General features: G+C 29.9%; 1 long non-coding RNA gene across 1 annotated transcript; it reads left to right on the top strand.

Moving 5' to 3' along the window:
- The first annotated feature begins 1,388 nt into the window (after window positions 1-1,388).
- Window positions 1,389-10,004, top strand: LOC145239903 (uncharacterized). The gene is made up of 2 exons (XR_013862391.1): window positions 1,389-1,643; window positions 7,456-10,004. It is a non-coding gene; the product is annotated as an uncharacterized LOC145239903 (long non-coding RNA).
- The last annotated feature ends 8,263 nt before the right edge of the window (window positions 10,005-18,267 follow it).

Here is an 18,267-nt window from a genome sequence, read left to right as displayed (position 1 = left end):
TTTTAAAAAAAAATCTTGCTCGCGAATATTCGTAAAAATGTAATATTTAAAAATATTATTTTGAAAATATATTAATTGTCGCTGAAGTTAATGTTTTAAAGAATAAATATTGAATTGTCTTAAAATGTTTTGTAAATATATACTTTTTCTTTTAAATCTTCAAAGGTTTTGTAAATATATTTTTTAAAAAATGCTGGTGAATATTCGAGCATGTTTGCTATTTGACGTGTTTAAAAACAACCGACGCCATGTGCTTGTGCCAATGTCAAGGTCGAATCACCGGTGTTAGTTGAATTGTGCGCCTGTCAACGCCAGGCGGCGTCGTCTGCTACGGGGTATCTATTCTTTACTTCATCCAAAGATTCTTAAAGAATTTGAGTCGCTGTTCAGTGAAAAAATGGGGTGTTTAAAAGATTTTAAGGTGAAAATAACCATTGATAAGACGGTGAGTCCCAAATTTTGTCGAGCAAGATCAGTGCCTTATGCCATGAAAGCAGATGTGGAGAAAGAACTAGATCGCCTGGAAACCCAGGGAATTTACAAAAAAATGGAGTACTCTAGGTGGGCTGCCCCCATTGTACCAGTTGCCAAAATGATGATGGGGGCATCCGGATCTGCAGAGATTACAAGCAAACAGTAAACCGTGCATCACCATGTGACAACTAACCTATTCCTCGGACAGAAGATATATTTGCTACTTTGAAAGGGGATAAGAAATTTAGCAAGCTCGACTTGAGCCATGCCTATCAGCAACTGGAATTGGATGAAGAAACCCAGGAACTTCTAACAGTAAACACCCACCAAGGATTACACCAGCCCACCACAATTTGGGGTACACAGTGCTACAGGGGTCAACAATTCCACATTGTGAACATTGAAGTCTCCACATACGTGAATGTTAGCCGAAGGATAAGAAGATAAGACGTGATCAATTTTCTCAGATATGCTTTTAAAGATAGTAATTCCGCTGTTATGGGGGCGATAGAGAGTAAATATAAATGCAGTAGTGTGAGCAAGTGCAACCCGGAAGCACATATAGGGTAAGTTAGGATCTTCTCTGGAGATGTCCCTACCACATGGAAAGCCATCCTTAATATAGGCACATATTCCATGCTCATGGCGATCTTGGTGGTTAGATTTGGAAGTTAAATTAGAGTATCCTTTAATTACGAACTCATCTAGGGAAATAGTCTGTCCAATGCCAGTTTCAGTTAGAAATAATAGGCCTGGTTTAGTCTCCTGTAATTGGGGTTCATCCTCTGGAAGGTAAGCACGTAGACCCCTGATGTTGGAGAAGGAGACACGGTAGTGGGGTTTATGTTGGAAGTTGGAGATCCGGGTTTCACTTAAACTTCTTTCCTCCTACAACGGACATTTTTACACAAAGAACGAAATAATAATTACACCGTGTTAGGATGACCTAAATTCATTGTTCTTTAGCAGTTGATTTTCCTTTTAAATATTTTCACGTTTAAATCGTGTTTTTCATCTTTTAATTTTGATTCTTTTATATTTTCATATTTTTATTTCTTAATGAATTGGATACCCAAAACAGAAATCTTAACAAACAAAACAATTTTTCTGTTTTGAATTATTTATTTTTATTTTTATTTTTTTGTCCTCTTTAATTTCTGGAATGAAAGGTAAGTTTTGTCTTATATTTTTGTTAGACTTCTATTCAATAACTTTTAAAATAATCTTAAATAATAAATTACGTTTATATATATATATATATATATATATATATATATATATATATATATATATATATATATATATATATATATATATATATATATATATATACATAATGACCCTAAAAAAATAAAAGCTGTTTTGAATATAATAAACTAGTTATGACCAAAGTTTCATTTCATTCGGACAAAACACTAAGAAACGGGGCCTAATTAGAGTCGTGTATATATATATATATATATATATATATATATATATATATATATATATATATATATATATATATATATATATATATATATATATTTATATATATATATATATATATATATATGACTACTTCATTTAATCACATAAATTAATATACGAAAGTATAAATTTATGCGTAAAACTTTAAGTATTTACTTCAACAGTGGTCAATACGTAGGTAAATCTATGTAGTAAGTTATAAAATATATATGGCAATTACGCTAAGGATTCATGAATCCTAGCGTGGATGAAATGCGGAATATTCTGTGTAGCTTAATTGCCATATATATTTTATAACTTATTATATATATATATATGTATAGCAATCCAATAAAAATATTGATTCTATATGCTATATAACAGACGTGAATATAAAGGGTGAATCTGAGAATCTCCGATTTATTTTATTTATTTATTTTTTGTTTTCGTATTGAATTCCTAGGATGAAAGATAAGTTTGTTTTACTTTCTTTTTTACACTAAAAAGTCGTTTCTAAACGAAAATACTTGTGTGATTTCTGAGAAACATAAACACAATAATTCAGTTGGAAGACATCTTAGCGCACACCAAAAAAAAAAAACGTTTTAATTGTTTATAATTATCCAATTATGTTATTAAGTGCTAGTTTTAAAAATCGTATTTACAAAATAAATTCGAATTTTACGATATCTTATTTTCTTAGATTATTAAGTAGAAGTGCAGAATAGTTACAAAACACGCTCTCCTCTAGCTGTGTCAGAAAACTCCATTAAAAATGCGTGATAAAAACTTGAATAATTTGACTTACTATTTATTGACGCTTTTTTAACTACTTGAAAAATATAATTTAAACCCAATTTTTTTTTTCAATAAAAGGAGTAAAGACCAAATTTTAAAATAATAACAGGTTTAATAGCAAAATATGCAATTTTTTTTTTTTAATCGGTTTTCTTTAAAAAATAAAATCAACAAATTTTAACTTACTTCGAATATAATATATATATATATATATATATATATATATATATATATATATATATATATTCCAAAAAATCACTTACCTATAAAAAATACTGATCAATGGGTACTTCCATTCTTCATTGTTAGGAATTTATCCATATTTATATTTTATATTCCATGTCCTTTTAAAATAAAATACTTTTTATGCAAAGATTAAAAAACATCGCAATATCAGATGTTTCACAACTGGAATAGAGGGAGACAAATGTCTCCTTTTCCTCGAATTAAGAATTTTGGTGGTCTTAAGCGCCAGAATTAATCTCCCTTTCTATTTCTGGCTGTAAACAAAAGTTATTCATATGAGCCATCGTAACTTGAAAAATGATCACATTTTACTTATCAGTTTCTGTCATTAAAAAAATCCACTCGACCGATTTTCCATTTTTTTTTTATTCTCTAAAAGAAATACATGAGTTTTTGATTTAATATATTTTATTTCTTCTTTATGAAATTATTTTTTTTTAATCTACAAAAAAACATTGAATGAAGGAGAAAAATTGTTGTAGGTATTCAATCTTTTCATGACAAAATTTAAAAATGTAAGGTTTCACTTTAAAAAAAATCAATGTGACTTAAAAAAAAAAAGGTTTTAAACTTTTGACTTTACAAACCACTTTAAAAAGAGAAATTATGAGTTTTTTATATTTTATTTGCATTTTTGTGTTAAAGATGTCAAAAATCCCCCCCCCCCAAATCTGACACACCTATCTCTCCTCTTCATGAATGGCTTTCTAGCTAATAACGTTATTATTTCAGCATGGTAACATAAGTGCAAGTACTTAATTGTTTTAACATTAAAAAAAATATTTCTTCTGTCTACACTTACCTATTATGTCGCTAGAAAAAATCGTTGGGTTTTGTATGTTTTATCCCATATTTAAGATTTTAGAATGGCGATCACTTTCTTTTATATAAGTCTTGCATAAAATGATCAAATATTTATTGGCCATCACCAATTATCAGTAATTTAATGTAGAAAAGCATAATTGCTAATCTTTACAATGTAACCCAGCGTAGTCTACTCTCTAGAAATAAATGAAAATTGAGTATTTTGGTTATTACGTTTCAACAATTTTGTTTAAATCCGCCAAAGACACAACGAATAATAATTAATATTTAAGATTTTAAGGCGGAGAATCACTTTCCTATATAAATTTACTGTAAAATGAGCACCGATTTAATAACCAGTTAGCAGTCAATAACACTTGTAATCATTTGCAGTTTTCAATTTTTTGTTGCATGGGGAAGAGATGGAGAGTGGGCTCATATCAGTTTTTGCTTTCATACGTTTTTTTTTGAGGGGGCATTAAATCCTATGTTAACTATTCTGTACTTTTACTGAACAATTTAATAAACTAAAAATACGGTAAAAAATCGTTGGGCAAAACGGAACTTTGCAAAAAGTGTTACCATGACATTAATTTTGTGGTTTTCTAGCAGTATTTTGGTTAATTATCGATTTTTGAGCAATTATCGTGACATCGTATATGACTGTTTCATATTAGCCATTTATTCTTCTTCTAATCTAAGACTCTGTACGAATATTTTTAAAGTAAAGAAACGCTTCAAAATAAGTTAAAACACAAAATAGTTCATCCAAGTAGGTAGAAGAGTTTCTTATGTTGCCTTTGGTAAGAATCATTTTGTCATATATTTGTTTTTGCCTACCTTTTCGTGTTTTGGTTATACTACAAAATGCACCTTTTAATTAAATTGTCAGATGAGTGTACAAAGTAGTTAGTAAAGACTCCCTTTCTCGTGTTAAGAATATCTTTCTAAATTATAATGATATTATTAATAAGAGGAGAGTTTTTTGTATTTAAAACAGAACAAAATAGAATGTATGAGTAAAAAAAGTGCCATCCCCGAATTTATAATTGAAATTTAAAAAATTACCCCTCACCCTCATTTTTATATAAAACATACGAAATAAAAGGATGAAACTTTCTTAATATCAAAATATCAAACATGAATTTGGATATTAAAATTTAAGAAAACAACAACAATATTTTTATGGTATTTTTGTTTATTAGATTGCTAGGTAGAAATGCAGAATAGTAATCAACACGTAGGCTTTTATCCATTCTTAAAACGTAAGAAGCTAAAACATATATGAGCCTCCACCCCAACTAATTGTTGCAAAGATTAAAAACTGCAACCGATTATATGCCTGATTGATTTCCAACTGGTCATGAAATAGGTGTGCATTTTATGTTAAATTTATATAGGGAAGTGATCCCCTACTCTAAAATCTAAACTATTTTTTTTTTAATTCCTTCAGGTAAAAAACTAGATTTTGAATTTTTTAGAGGGTAAACTACGCTAGGATAGATAGTAAATATTTTTATTTTTTATTTCGATATTTTGTATAACAAACGTATTTTGTGTGCATAGAAGGGGCTAATTTTTAGTGACCAATTTTTGTTTGGTCAATTCCTATGATGGTATCACGTTTTAGAGGGACGTACCTTTTTTAATTTCTAAAATTCTAAACTACTAATAAAATAACATGTATATAATTAGTTTAGGTACAATTGCATAATGACCGAGAATTGCAGTTTCAGACTAAAAATGTGATTAATTTGAATATTTATTATCTGTTATATTAGGTCTCTCTAAGATTTAAAGATAGAACGTTTAACACATTGATAAGTTAAACGCTTTGATTAAAAATAGTTTCACACTTATATGAATTAACAGATTTTTAAAGATCAAACATTCATGATTTTTTTCTTCTATTTTCACGTCAAAACATGGCGTATTACGACTTGGATGTAAGTAACTACGGAGTAGCATTATGTGTGTTCACATTACATTTAACTACTGTATTCTAGTACAGTCATGGGGCAGAAAACAGGGAGGGAATTTCCAAATTTTTACAGAAGGGATAATATTATAGCAATGTTGAGAAAACCCACCGTTTTAATGAAGTCTTTGCAATGTTGTCAAATTATTTCATGTATATTATAATTAGTAAAGTAAACAATTATTTTATTATATATATTATAATTAGTAAAGTAAACAATTATTTTATTATGTATATTATAATTAGTAAAGTAAACAATTATTTTATCATGTATATTATAATTAGTAAAGTAAACAATTATTTTATTATATATATTATAATTAGTAAAGTAAACTATTATTTTATTATGTATATTATAATTAGTAAAGTAAACAATTATTTTATTATGTATATGATAATTAGTAAAGTAAACAATTATTTTATTATGTATATTATAATTAGTAAAGTAAACAATTATTTTATTATATATATTATAATTAGTAAAGTAAACAATTATTTTATTATGTATATTATAATTAGTAAAGTAAACTATTATTTTATTATGTATATTATAATTAGTAAAGTAAACAATTATTTTATTATATATATTATAATTAGTAAAGTAAACTATTATTTTATTATGTATATTATAATTAGTAAAGTAAACAATTATTTTATTATGTATATGATAATTAGTAAAGTAAACAATTATTTTATTATGTATATTATAATTAGTAAAGTAAACAATTATTTTATTATATATATTATAATTAGTAAAGTAAACAATTATTTTATTATGTATATTATAATTAGTAAAGTAAACAATTATTTTATTATATATATTATAATTAGTAAAGTAAACTATTATTTTATTATGTATATTATAATTAGTAAAGTAAACTTTTATTTTATTATGTATATGATAATTAGTACGGTAAACAATTATTTTACTAATATTCAAAGACAGCTGAACCATTTACACCTTCATGAGTTAAAGGAATTTATTTACAAATCGTGATTATATTGAAATGGAATAACAGAATTGAGAAATTGACAAATATACAAGATGAAAAACAAAACGGTATAAATAACTACAAAATAAAATGTCAAAAATTTTGTTGTAGCTTTTTCAATCAAATTAATGTGCTTTTAGGCACTTAACAACCATATATTAAGAAAATATCGTCAATATTTTTGATAATTTTCCATAATCAATTATAATTATACGTATGTGCCTGAGGAAGGAAAACCACGTATGAAACGTATAATTTTAATAGACTTATAATTTACACATTGTACCCTGAAGATATATATATATATATATATATATATATATGTATATATATATATATATATATATATATATATATTACTTAACATTCATATATATACATACAATACTATAAAATACAATATATATATATTATATATATATATATATATTGTGTTTTGTAGTATCGTATATACAAGTATAAACTTTTTATTCCTCACTAAGATCTAAATCCTAAAAATGTTAGATATAATTTCAATTAGACTATATCTTAAGCAAAAGCTTGGTGTCAAGGTGGAAAATATTTGGTTATTTTTCTAACGTCTCTCATATTATTTTTTAAATATTAAATGAATGTAGAGGTTGTAATTTCAATCCAATAATATGGACAAAATCAAACAAACAAAATAATATGTGAATGCAAATACAATAAATATTGCTTTTTTTATTTTTACAGATGTTCCTGATTGAACGCTTCCATTCAATTTTAATGGAGCATCGTTTTCCTTAGACATTTTACTATGAAGTTATTACTTCATTTGAAAGACTACAGTTACATCTGTGAGAGGATTTATATACTCACAATATTATTAAACAGAACTTGTGAAACATAACACATCTTAAAGGTATTATTTTTGTGAAATATGTGTTTACTGTTCAAATAAATCAAAAAATAAAAAGAGATCAAATCACAAATTGCAGAAAAATACGTGACTTTTAAAAACGCAATATTTTCTACCAAAAAGTATAGAACTAAAAATATCTGGTAGAAAAGTAACACCTTATAAATGCAAAATTCATTGAAGTAAGAATTTAAAAAATTTGCCCAATTGGAATATATAAAACTGTGGGTAAATATTTAGCATCTGATAAACTGCTCCATCTTTTACTTGAACAACTTAGCAAGGAAATTATGTATAAAAAAGATAAAAACAATGTTCCTGTAATGTGTGTAGAATATTTTTGTTCCGAAATATCATTTAATGAGACATATGAGAAGTAACGACATGGTCTCTGAAAGAAATAAATATTATACCAGTTGTGATAGGAGCAACTGGCTTAATAAAATAATCTTCATAAATACTTAGAAGCGATCCCTGGAAGACCAAACTGTAATGAAATATAGATAGCAGCCATAAAGGGAACAGTATCTGTTCTTAAAAGAGCCCTCGGATATTAATTTAAATCATAACAGAATCAAGCGTTAGCTCCAGGAGGGAGCCCCTTGATCTTTTAAAACTTACTGAAGTAAAATACAAAAAAGGAAAATGCCACATTCATGTTAAGTGTGTAAATATAATTGTTTTGCCAAATACGATTGAGTAAAATATAAACTTGGTAGGTTGAACAAATTAACAAGGAAATTAAAATAAAGATGCAGGAGAATAGCTATTCTTGTAAAGTGTGTTGATATTCTTGTTCTAAAGTATAATATTTAGTTCAACATAAATTCATACGAGAGAAAAGTTAAATTCTTGTGAAGTGTAAGGATATTTTTGCTTTAATAAATAAACAATACTGACAATAATGAGAACTCATGCAGTGGAAAAGCCACATTATTGTGAAGTGTGTGGATATTCTTGTTCTAAAAAATCAACGTTAGTGACACACATGAGAACACACACTGGGGAAAAGCCACATTCTTGTGAAGTATGTGGATATTCTTGTTCTGAAAAATCATCGTTAAAGAAACATATGAGAATTCACACTAGAGAAAAGCCATATTCTTGTGAAGTGTGTGGATATTCTTTTTCTGAAACATCATCTTTAGTGAGGCATACAAGAACTCACACTGGGGAAAAGCCACATTCTTGTGAAGTTTGTGATTATTCTTGTTCTGAAAAATCAAATTTAGTGAAACATATGAGAACTCACACTGGGGAAAAGCCACATACTTGTGAAGTATGTGGGTATTCTTGTTCTTCAAATTCAAAATTAGTGAAGCATATGAGAACTCACACTGGAGAAAAGCCATATTCTTGTGAATTGTGTGGCTATTCTTGTTCAGAAAAATCATACTTGCGGACGCATATGAGATTTCACACTGGGGAAAAGCCACATTCTTGTGAAGTATGTGGATTTTCTTGTTCTGATAAATCATCATTAGTGAAACATATCAGAACTCACACTGGGGAAAAGCCACATTCTTGTGAAGTGTGTGAATATTCTTGTTCTCGGAAATCACAGTTAGTAAGACATATGAGAAGGCATACTGGGGAAAAGCCACATTCTTGTGAAGTGTGTGGATATTCTTGTTCAGAAAAATCAAATTTAGTAAGTCATATGAGAACTCACACTGGAGAAAAGCCACATTCTTGTGAAGTGTGTGGATATTCTTGCTCTAAAAAATCATCGTTAGTCACACATATGAGAACTCACACTGGAGAAAAACCTCATACTTGTGAAATTTGTGGATATTTTTGTTCTTTAAAATCATCCTTAGTGGTACATATGAGAACGCACACTGGGGAAAGGCCATATTCTTGTGGACTGTGTGTATATTCTTGTTCTAAAAAGTCAAATTTATTGGCACATATGAGAAATCATTCAACAACGAGTGCAGGTTCTGCTACACAGAAGTAGAGAATATAAGCTACTGACATCCAGTTGTAAACTCCTGTTGGGGGATGACCATTATACAATGCAACACACTGGTGTGTGTAAATATTTCCACTAAAAATCTGTAAAACATAAATATCCGATATAGTAACAATAGTAGTCTAGGTAAAATGTACCAGAAAGAACAGTTGGAAATAAGTCATACCCTAATCACTATGACTAAGAAATTCCTACAGCTATATACCTAGAAAACGGGACTATTAAGGGGAAAATCAAGGATTTATGAAACGAAACTGGAATCTTAAGAAGATTTCAAGCATTCCAGTCATTATCAGAGTAACTGAGCTAATAAAAAAGAATGTCAAAAACCTATCAAGGAAATATACCCGGTGAACCAAGTGCAAGGGAAATACAAACAATTTTATTTAAAGGAACGGTTGGAATCTTGCTTTGGTAGAGTAACTTAATTCATGGGAGAATGTCATTCAGTAGAATGTCCCTATCGCCAACAAAAACAAACTATTAAGAAAATTAAAACAAGAAAGGGAAAACCCACATTCTTGTGAAATATGTGCATACTTTTTTTTCTAAAAAAAAGTTAGTGAAACATTTAAGAACTCTACACTGGAAAATTCATATTTTAGCACAATATGTGAATATTGCTTAAAGTCAAGTTTAGTGATGCATATCAAAAACACAGTAAAAGACATACTTGCAAAATATTTTAAAGTAAATGAATTCGCATTTATTCATATACAAACTTGAATTATAAGATAGTATATTATTAATATGATAGTATTACGTAGAACACGTTTGAAAGTAAAATAATAAATCAGGAAAGTCATATTCTTCAACAATATCATATGTGCATATCCTCTAAGGAATTCGGCCAGCATCCGGTTCGAAGAATAAGAACTAGTCCTTACTGAGAGAAACACCAAACAGAATGGACCCTTTTCTTCGCTCTCTCCACCTCGGTGTTATTCCTACAAGTATCAAGTATTCCACTGGGAATAACTACCACGATAGCACCAGGTAGCCAGAGTCCAGCCTTTGATCAGGAACATATCACATTCTCCTTAATAAACCTGTTCTGTGTTACATGTTATGAAGTTGTTGTGTTCGTCATTTCAGAAGCTTGTATGAAATTATTTGTTTCTTAGCTTGTGCCCTAAAAGCATTCTAAACCCTAAATGCATAATAAAATTCTACTAGTATATATTTTAATCGTAATGAAATCAAATACAGCGAGGGAAATAAAAAAGTCAAAAACTATATTCTTGTTATCTATTTCTAAAATAAATTTCTCGTAAATAAAATGTTGCAAAAAAAACTAACAACTGACAAAAGCCATATTCTTTCAATGCATATGTACCATGAAAAAATTGAGAGTCCAGGCCGCCTAATGCGTAGATATCCAATAATATTGACAGATGGTGTTTTCTATAAAAGCATGTATGTACCACAAAAAGAAGGAGTCTCTGCCTCACTTAAATAAACTACGTATATCGAGCCACCATAGTATATGAAAATAGAAATGGAGCAAGATAGCTATGAAAGTCTACCTATACAAATCTTAATCAGAAAGTTTGCTGAGAATTTTGGTGACGTCATACTGGAAAATACTGCAGATGTATATGATAAACCAGCAACAAGGATTGAAAAAAGGAAAAGAAAGAAATACACAAAAATCAATATTGACACAAGATAACAGGGATGATATATAAGGGAGATAACAAAGATAGAAACGCCATAATAGTGTTGGAAAGTTCTTAGGAGAGCTTAACCAGGAATATAAAGGTAGGGATGCTATACTCCAACAGCTAAAGTGTGGGAGACTTTCAATGATGAGGAAAGACTATTTGTAGCCAATAAAAATCAGGCCTTACGAATGGATTTCTAAAAAATGGCTAGCCTACAAGCGACTGTGAGAGAGTTGATGCAGTTGATGAGGGTACGATACCAATGATTCCATTCGTCAACGGTTGTATCTGACGATCCTTCGAATTTACCAGGTCTCAGTATAGCATCCATTGTTGCTGTAAATTTTTAATTTTATGTTGAATAAATTGTAATGAAAAATAAAGACCTTTTAAGATATTAGAAAGGTTTTATTCAACATAAAATTCAGCAGGTACAACAACATGGTCGGTAACGAACGACTAAGCTGGGAAAAGGCGCCAATTTCGTTCTATTTGTAAACATCTGGTGCACATGCGCACTAGCGCTCTAAACTCACAACAGTAGCCAATAAAAATCAGGCCTTACGAATGGATTTCTAAAAAATAGCTGGCCTACAAGCAATGGCCAGTTCAGGTTTCGCCACTCAGCAGTTGAGAGCCCGAGCCACCTTAGTGGAAATGCAGAATCTTATTGGCAGATTGTGTTCATACTGTTTGCTGCAACACAGTATGTAAATATTTCCATTATAAGACCTGTGAAGAGATGCAGCATTTAACGAAATAAAAGGTGGCAAGCATGACGGGAACAACGTCTAGCCTTCAAATAACACTTGGATATAAATGCATAAAAAATAAATGAAAAAAACAAATATCTGGTGAAGTAAGATCTAGATATAAAAAATGATTAGACAATATATATTCAAACATTTGCATTTAAAGGTGTAATATATTGGACAGGATTATCTCCCTTGCACTTCAATGAACTACGGATTATCTCCCTTGCACTTCGATGAACTACCACTAGAGGGCGCGACAGTCTTGAAATCTCTTCTTTTTGTAAATAAAAGGACCGGGAGACGATCTTTCCCTACGAGACATACCGTCTGCCGATCTATCTATAATGGTATTTTGTCTTGTGCATTTTTATTCATTATGCATTGTTAATGTTGATATACTTCAAAAGGGAACTTTAGATTAGTGAAAAATGATGAGAAAATATAAAGAAAATAAACGAAACACCAAGTATACCAAAAGGAAATCTAATAATAACACTTCCATGGAGGAAGGTAGCAGGATTCCATATAAATTATAGCGTTTTTCACAATTTGTTGATCGGTAAAGCAGGCTATAAAAGCAGCAGTACTAAATGACGACAGAACGCCCATCCCCATAACAGTGAGAATACTCCCTCACAAATACAAACGAATCTTTTGTCTTTCTACAATATAAAAGCTTTTCGCTCAATTGGTTTAGTACAACATCTGTGAAATATTATTGTCTGGAGTGTAGCTTAAAAGAAAGCAGAATAAAGAAACATCGCTAGCAAAATGTGATACAAACTTTATAACAAAACGAGTGAGATACCTGTACAAATCTCAATTAGAAAGTTTGCTGAGAATTTTTAGGGACGTCATACTGGAGAAGACTGCAGATGTGTATAATAAACTAGAAACGCCGATTGCAAATAGGAAAAGAAAAATACACAAATCGATATAGAAGCAAGATAACAAGAATAGAAACGACATAATAGAGTTGGAAAGTGTTATGTTTGACGTTCATCTTCGTCGCCAACTGTTATGTTTCCAGGTTGAACCAAATAACGTATAAGGCAATACAAATGAAGACTCAACAAACAAAGGTAGATCAATAAGAAGTGTATTAGGAAAAGTATATTTACAGTATATTTACATAATGGTTGTCAGGTAAGAGAGTCTTGGCTGGAGAACATATCTGCTCTCGGCTCGGCCTTCGGTGGCTTCTGGTTAACACACGTTCAGACTAACCGAGTCTTGCTATTTATGTGTAATATTATCCACATATGTAAATGAGTGGGTGCCACCACAACAGAAAGAAAATAAACGAGACACCAAGTAAATATTGAATATATCTCAATACACCAAAAAGAAATCCAATAATAACACTTCCATTGAGGAAGGTAGCATCATTCCATATAAATTATAGCGTTTTCCTCAATTTGTTGATTGGTAAGCAGGCTATAAAGCAGCATTAATAGAATATAATCTAGAATATAGAATCGCTATCTTCAAGTCCTTCGCCTTTTTATATCTGAATTATTATTTTATCTTCCGGAGATCTCCTTCATAGACAAGTGTTCAGCGATTAAATTTTTCCAATTTTGAAAATTTTTCATGAATTGTTAATCAAGTCATAAAAAATTTAACATAAAATAATAGAATCAACAAATGAAGTAATTTCATTTAATGTTGACATGAGTAACTTAATAATTAAAATGAGTTTCTAATAATGTGAGAGTTAGAATATTTTAAAACATATTTTATCAAACATTTTCCCTACAACAATAAAAATATGTGACCTTACTTTAAATAATTGAATCCTAAACAAATATATTTTTAATCAACTCAGAAAAAGTGAACATGAAAATATTAAAGTCAACCAAGAAGCAGCCTCTTTTAATATTGATATCAGTAACTTAACAATTATAATGGGCTTATGAATTATAATGTTTTTATTGACCTGAGAGTTAGAATATTTTTGTAAAATATTTAGCACATTTCATCAAATACTTTTTTTTTACAAATATTAAATTATGTGACCTTAATTTTAATAATTTTGTTGGTTGATTTTGTTTTATGGCATATTAACACTTTTCAGGTTATTTAATGCCGAATCCAAAGATTTTGAAGAAAAATTTTTAATAGAATATTTGTTGTTTTCAAGTCGGTTTATATTTACCCATAGTTGGGACCCTAACAGGTACTACCACTCCGGGTCAGAGTGGACCTGGGAGCAATGGTAAGTAAAGGGTGTCTCCAAACTCCCAAAGCCCGCAAGCTGGGGTCTCACCACTGGATATAGTTGAAGGTTATATCCAGGACCAATCTTTTAATAATTAAATCATGAAAAAATATATTTTGGAAACGAAATATATTATCACTATTTGATACAGTGTAAAAGCATTATAATGCTATGTAATCTGGATATTCTCTCGACAATTACCGCACATATATTGAAGTTGACCTCATAGTATTTGTGCAATACCTCGTCCACAACCGTTGGAATTTCTCTATGTTTAGCAGCGTCAACATCATTAAACGTTTAAAGCGTTCCGTGAAATTTAGTTTTCTTATTTTCTGAGTTCAGTTTTCAGCTATTTTCATTTGACTAACGTTAACAGATAAGTAATAAAATAATTTTATTGCCGTTTAATTTTGTTTTTTTATTCATCCGATGTTAATATTAATTGCTGTTTTTACAGGATGTTAATTTATAAATGTGACAAAGTTGAGTGCAAGATCTCATTTTGATTTCTGAAGCTTTCTCGCAAGGAAAACAAGTTAGCAGGAGCACCAAATACAGTATGGAATTAGAAGGTACAGCCCCAACTATGACAAATAATAGCAGCAGCATCAACTAAAAACAAAAATATTCACAAACCTTTACAAAATGCCAAATACTCAACTCTGATTGGTTAATTTCCAACAGTTTGATTGGCTGTCAAAATCCAACTTTAACCAATCAGAAAAGACTTGCTGTGGGAGCCGGGCACCTGCTAAATTATGTTTAAATAAAGAGGAGCTAAGATGGCCGATGAGACTGGCTCGATAGGGCCTGGCACAAGCGCACACCACATAAATCCCTGTCAGTTAAGAATCCAACTCCAAAATCAAGGAGAGCAACCAGCTTTAACTCTGGCCTGTTGGAATATCTCTATGTTTACCAGCGTCAACTTCATTAAGCGTTTAAAACGTTTCGTGAAATTTAGTTTTCTTATTTTCTGAGTTCAGTTTTCAGCTATTTTCATTTCACTAACTTTAAGAGATAAGTAATAGAATTATTTTATTCCCGTTTAATTTTGTTCTTTTATTCATCCGACGTTAAGACGTTAATAGTTACTGATAAATAATTGCTGTTTTTAAAGGATGTTAGTTTATAAATGTTAAAAAATTTTATTATAGTTATAATTATTAGTATTAGTTTTGTTAAAGTTCTGTAAATATATTAGAAAAAACGCACTCAGAAAGACACCTGTAGTGGTCTAGGGTATAGAAGGGAATGTGTGTTAATCTCACGTCGAGTCACCAATTTATAGCGGATTGGTGGATATATTATACATATCCCACGGTCGTACAAAATAGGAGAAATGATTTGAATTGGGAAAGGAAAAATGAATTGCTTTGAGGAAAGAACGAACAATGCGTTTACTTGAATTAAACGAACAGGAATTTATTTCGTGAAGAAACAAGTGAAAGAAAAGGGTACTACACGTGTTTAGTTTGGCGTGCGTCTCTCGCTGTTTACTGGTGAGAAGGAAAGTCTATTGTCGTAGAGTGAGAAAGAGAGAAAGTCAATCCAGTTTGGTGTGCGTCTCTCGCTGTTAGCTGGTGAGAGAGAAAGTCTATTTTGTAGAATAGAGAGAGAGAGAGAGAGAAAATGAGAAAAAGTCAATCCAGGCCATGGGGATAGAAAACGTATAAAGTGTACATACTGTCTGTTAGCTCGTGCCCAATACATAGGGGGACGTGACGAAAGGGAGGCTGCTGGTTCATCGAACCTCTCAGCTCGAGAGCTGGTCCGAAAAAGGAAGATGCTGCTTATTGCTCTCTTGCTTTTATAATTATTTCCGGTGGTCTTTTGCGCATGTGTGGATTTCCTTTGAAAGGAAAGAGACGTTGTCCATCTGTGCGTACATGTGCGTACATTAGCGTGTGTGTGTGTGTGTGTGTGTGTGTGTGTGTGTGTGTGTGTGTGTGTGTGTGTGTGTGTGTGTGTGTGTGTGTGTGTACACGACCGTGAATATATGTGCATGTGTGGACGTGCGCGCGTATGTTTGTGTGTGCATATGTATATGACAGGTAATATGGCTTGAGATGTGAACGCGTGTTTTTGTGTGAGACCAGGAAAGGCTCTCACACACCCATTTATTTAAATATATTTTGTTAAATTTATGTTCGTTTTGTTAGTTACACTAAAAAGCTTTGTGTAAATAGAAAAAAGTTTTTTTAATCCTTAAAAGTTTTGTAAATATTTAATATCAAAGAAAATGTTTTGTAAATATATATTTTTTCTTTTAAATCTTAAAAAGTTTTGTAAATATATATTTTTTTTAAATCTTAAAAAGTTTTGTAAATATATATTTTTTTTAATCTTGCTCGCGAACATTTGGCCATGTCTATTATTTGACGTGTTTACAAACAACCACCGGCAATGTCAAGGTCGAACAATTGGTGTCACTTGAAATGTTAGCCAGTCTTTGTCTTCTGCTCTGGGGTATCTGATATTTACTTGATCCACTAGGTGTGTCAGAATTTTGGGGGAATTTTTGACACCCTTAGAACAAAACTGCAAATAAAATATACAAAACTCGTAATTTCTCTTTTAAAAGTGGTTTGTTTAATTTCTTTATAGAATATACTTCTAAAATAAACTATTAACGTTTTTTAAAAAAATAACAGAAATATTACTTTTATTTAAAAAAAAAACAGTGTTTACAAAGTGCCTGCGCACGCTCACGCAGCCTTTTTTTACGTAATAAAATGAATTGATTTTACGAGTTAAATTTTTTTCTATTTTTTCGATTTAGAAATCTGTCAAAATTTTTCTATTGGTTTAATTTTTACAATATTTGCAGGTTTAATGTGAAATTTTATGCTCTTTCACATAAACTAAATATACTATTCTAGACAAGCGTTTTTTATTCACTCCCCCCCATTTTGAAATGTCTATTAAAATGATAAGAATTTTCTCACCTCAGATTTACATATCACAACTTGAAGATAACAAATCAATAAATAAAATAATCTAACTTAAAACAAAAAAGAATAGTTTTCTGTAAACTTACCTGTAAAGTAAAGTTTAAAACCGGTTTTTTAAACCATGTTGATTTTTTTAAGTGAAACCTCACATTTTTTTTTAATTTTGTTCTGAAAAGATTGAATACCTACAACAATTTTTTCTGCTTCATTCAATGTTTTTTTTTAGATTTAAAAAAAAATCTCTCCATAAAGAAGAAATAAAATGTATTAAATCAAAACTCATGTATTTCTCTTAAGAATAAAAAAAATGGAAAATTCGTCGAGTAGTGTTTTTTTAACGGCAAAACTGATCAGTGAAATATGATCATTTTTGAAAAACGCTGGCCCAACTTTTGTTTACAGCAAACACATGCCAGGAATAGAATATGAGATTAATTCTGGCGATTACAGGCCACCATAGACCTAAACTCTAAGAAAGGGAGACGATTGTCTCCCTTTTTTCCATTTGTGACGGGCTGAACTCGCGGTATTTTAGAATCCTTGTTTAAAAATTATTTTATTTAAAAAGTACATTGAATATAAAATATAAATACGGATAAATTCTTAACAATGAAGAATGGAAGTACTCATTGATTAGTATTTTTATAGGTAAGTGATTTTTGGAATTTATATATGTTTATTATATTCGAAATAAGTTAAAATTCGTTGATTTTCTTTAAATCTTTTTTAAAGAAAACCGATTTAAAAAAAAACAAATATTGCATATTTTGCTATTAAACGCGTTATTATTTAAAAACTTGGTCTTCGCTCCTTTTATTGAAAAAAATTAGGGTTTAAATTACATTTTTCAAGTAGTTAAGCTTCGAAAGATAGTAAGTCTAATTATTCCAGTGTTTATCACGAATGTTTATCGGGATTTCTGACACTGCTATTAATCCACTTGTACTTAATTTGCCTTTATGAAGAAGTAAGCAAATAGCATTTTTTTTTAAATAAAAGTGAAAATTATAAAAAGATTTGTATCTTGTGATAATACACTTCATCTTTATAAAAATAAAAGTTATAAAAGATATG

The sequence above is a fragment of the Euprymna scolopes genome, chromosome 19 (assembly GCF_053919585.1).
Source record: "Euprymna scolopes isolate OS-2025 chromosome 19, ASM5391958v1, whole genome shotgun sequence".
NCBI lineage: Eukaryota > Metazoa > Mollusca > Cephalopoda > Sepiida > Sepiolidae > Euprymna > Euprymna scolopes.
The sequence above is the reverse complement of the archived record's forward strand: the minus strand, read 5'-3'. Positions and strand labels throughout refer to the sequence as shown.